Source organism: Chinchilla lanigera, unplaced genomic scaffold, assembly GCF_000276665.1.
Source record: "Chinchilla lanigera isolate Chin_1 unplaced genomic scaffold, ChiLan1.0 scaffold00104, whole genome shotgun sequence".
Taxonomy (NCBI): domain Eukaryota; kingdom Metazoa; phylum Chordata; class Mammalia; order Rodentia; family Chinchillidae; genus Chinchilla; species Chinchilla lanigera.
The window spans coordinates 4,336,779-4,341,040 of record NW_004955505.1 but is presented as its reverse complement, the minus strand read 5'-3'; positions in this window follow the sequence as shown (position 1 = coordinate 4,341,040).

Below are 4,262 nucleotides of genomic sequence, written 5' to 3'. Positions count from 1 at the left end.
AAACTGGACCATACGCATACACTTCTACATTGTTCTTTTTGAAGAACATTTGTATTTGTTTTGGGTTGTCTCAAATACTTACTTGGCTTACAACAGATCCTCCAAAAATACTTTGAAAGTATGCCTCTGAAAATTGCACAGCATAATAATATTCTTAAATGTTAATTAGGGCTTAAAGGAGATATATCAATATAAAGTAGAAAAACATAGCTTGAACGTTTTCTCTTGAAAATGCATGTAAAAATATATATTGTAGGGGGGGGGGTGTGTGGCTCCGCGGTAGAGTGCTTGCTTGCCTAGCTTGAGAAAGGCTGTCCATTTGCTCCAGGACTGTACACACACACACACACACACACACACGAAATGGAACTTAAAGTAACACAGGAATTAGACTGTTTAGGAAAAACTGTTCAGATAAAACCTGGGAGCTCTAGAATTCCTGAATTAATATAAGGCAAGACTTCTTTCGGTGTCAAGGTGGAGGTCAAGAAGTACCCTGAATAATTTTTGTAGGAAGACTAGCAACAAAATCCTTCAAGAAAAATTTGAATTCCTTAGGGTCTTTTTTTTTTTTAACAACCACCTGCTATTTTTGAACCACCAGGTGCATTCCAAAGGTTCTTTTGTTCATTTCCTTGCTTGAACATGTTGTTACGGCTGGCTCTACCCAAAGCCAATAGCTCATTTATGGGCTACTTTAAAATTCTACTGCCTAAACAGCCCAAGTGAATGCTTTACTATAAAAAAGGAAAAGGTAATTTATAATGAATTTGGGTTATAGAGATTGAATTATGCCATGCCAAGTAAACATCTGAGTATTTTTAGGGACTATCGTTATGTTGAGCTTATGAGTTCTAAAAGATGTCGAAGATGAAATACAGGTAACTAGCCAGGTACTCTGGTTAAGCTGACAACTTTGAGTACAATGTATTGTCCTGTGGAATTACCTTTAGTGCCTGAGCATTCATGATCCTTTAACAAACACAGTCATAACCCAGTGCTACGGTAGGTAGTGAAATCATCTGAGAACTAGAGGGCTCAAGCTACCTTAACTCTTCTAATTTGTGTGTGTATAATTTTATTTTATTTGCTATTTTTTCCTGTGTAGAATGCATCACTGTTTCCTTTTTTGCATTGCTTCTTTAGAGATTTAACTTCTGTCACTAACTTTAGAATGTATGGCAAGATTCTTGTAGTGGAGGATAAATTACATATAGAGGATTGAAAAGGGTAATTCTTGCTTGGTCGTGAAGGATACTATCAGCAAATTTAATAATATTTGCATTGACAGCTCAAACAAATGATTACAGTTTCAAATGAAGGCTGGAAGCCGGGACCATATTAAAACATTTGTGTCTGAGCCCAGGAAAGAGCTTCTTACTGTTATTGAACATTGCTGTCTCGAATGTGTCTCCAAAGTTCCTGTTTCGGAAACAACCTTCAGTGCAAGGGTGCTGAGGTGGAGCTTTCAGGTCAAGTAATGCAGTTTCGGAGGGAGGTGGTTGTCCCCGAGAGTGGGTCTCTAATAAAGGATGAGGTTTCCATTTTTCCCTCTCTCTGTGTTAGAACACAGCAGGAAAGCCCTCGCCTCCTACTGCCCCCAGAACTATAAGCCAGACAAATTTCTGTTAATTATAAATCATCTGGTCTCAAGGACCCTGTCATAGCAGGACAAAATGCACTAATTTTGTTCTATAATAAGTAATGCTTATAAGACTGAACGAAAAGTAAATAAAAGAATAAAATAAAGGAGATGGTAAGAAACACAAAAGCTGACTTGGAGATGAAGGAATTCGGGAGTGGGGTAAAGGGGTGGAAAATGTTTGAGATATCGTGTACTGGTGCCACCAAAGGAATGTAACTAGTATGCACTACAAACATACACTAATAACAAGTAAGACTAAACCAAGAGCTTTTTTCCCCTTACACCAAAACAGATATTTGGGGCATTTTGTTACTTACTTGTGTAATTTCCTTTAAAGTTCAAATAGCAAGTGTTCAGAACAGGTCAGATAGTTTTACACTGGAAGGTACAGAGTTGACCTGCAAAGATGCCCCAGTCCTCTAGCATCTGTTGACAACTGCCAGATTAAGGCATTTGCTACTTAGTAGAAATTACTCTTCCAAATGTCTGAATTTAATGACTGAAAAGGTTGTTACAAACATTCTTTTGATGTTGTTGTTTTTGGTACCAGGAATCAAACTCAAGACCTCACCCTTGCTAGGTAGGCGCCACGCCACTGAGCTGTATCCCCAGCCCTGATACGAACATTCTTAGAAGGAGTGTCCTCTGAATTTATAAGGTTTTAAATTTTGAGATAGGAACTAGCTCAGTGGTAGAGCTCTAATCTGGCATGTGGAAGACCCCAAGCCCAAACTCTGCTGCTGCACTGCGAAAGAGAAAGAGCTACCAGAGTCTAAGTTTTATACTACCATCTTTTTTTGTTTTTTTGGTTTTTTTCCAGTACGGGGACTAGAACTCACAACCTTGCGCTTGCCAGGCAGGTGCTGTGCCGCTGAGCTAAATCCCCAGCCCACTATACTACCATCTTACATCATTTGAATAAATACTTTTAATGTCTTTGGACACGTAAGAATTGGAGGCAAAAAAAATTGTGGATTTGGAGACAACCAGGGCCAGCGCGCTCCCGCAGGCTCAAGATCAACCATCTCGCATAAAAAATAAACACTTTTAAAAGAAAATTATCAGTAACAAAAATAGTTTTATTTTAAGAACACTGGGAAACTAGAAGGAGTCCCCAGAGGAGTAACGAAGGTCACATAAACCATGTCCTAAGGGCGGTCATAGAAGGAGGGACTGTGTTTTGGTGGAGCAAGAACTGGGGCTCACAGGTGGAGCATTTGTTAGCATGCAAGGAGCCCTGGGTTCAATCCCCAGTACCAAACCAAACAGAACAAACAAAAAACACCGACTTGACTGTGAAGGACTGTCATTAGGAAAGCAAGTGAGCTCGTTTTTGTGAGGTTTGTTTTTTTGGAACAAAAAATTGAAAATCACAGAAATGTTGCTAAATGTGAGAAAACTTCCTAAATATACAGATTTTCCAAGGATGGTTCAGGATGTTCAGAAGACAGTACCCCGGGACTAATGATACATACTAACCAGACAAACCCAAGACCTTCCGGTAAGAGTTCCATTGAGTGAACTGCATTACTCACAGTGTAGAGCCAGTTTCGACTCGTGCTGAATCTTACCAGTCTGTAATTGCACGGGATAAGTGATGCCAACAAGTGCTCAGATCAGAAGAGGGATTCATTTGCAGTGGCTGCAGAGGTTAGGAATGTCGTTTTGTAGTGGATGGGATTTGAGGCTGGACATGAATTCATTTATTTATTCATTCAACAAATATTGGATATAAACTACATTCCAGGCTCTGATGAGCAATACAAATACAGTCATGCAGCGTGGAAGCCAAGCAGTCTGAATACCTCACAAATACCATTACAAACTGTGGAAAATAAGAGAAAAAGGTAGTAGGAGCCTAACCATGGGGTTGAGGCTGGCCTAATCTGGAGGTGAGAGAAGGCTTCTGGGAGGAACTGAGGTTGTTAGAATTAGAGAACTGGAGAGAGGAGAGTTGCAAGAGGCAGGTCTAGGAGCAGCGTCTCGAGGACAACCTAGAACATGGGGCTGTAGGGAAAGATGTGACCGGGATAGATGCCGCATCTTTGAGGGAACAGCAGCATGTGTAAGTCACGTTGGGTGGAAGGGTGATGTCCGTGTTAGACACAACAAAATCAAGAGCAAAGCTCTGGGTCTGGGGATGTTGTGTAGGAGCTGGAAGTAGCTGCATGACAAACCTCACCCTGAGACAAACCCCGCAATTAGGCTGCCATTGGTTTAATCAAAATATGTCTCTCCTACAAAGATGATGTTTTCTGAATGTGCAGAAGAAATTGATCTTTCTGCTGGAGAGCCTGCTTCCTGGGAGAACGCCTGTTCTAGTTAGCCAGGTATGAAAAAGGCCAGCACGCTGCCCCATCCCCAGGTGAGCGAGTGTGCAAGCAGACACCAAATAAACAGAGGCAAAGAAGCATGCTGCGAAGAGCTTTGGGAATGAAATCCCCGGCACTGGAGAGGTATTTAATATTTTGTTGGCATTTAAGTTTTAAAATGTATTTTTATTTTGAGTTAATGTCCATTAATTTAAAAAATAAGCCAGCAATGGTGGCACACACCTGTAATCCCAGCATTCAGGAGGCTGAGGCAGGAGGATCATTGTGAGTTTGTGACCAACCTG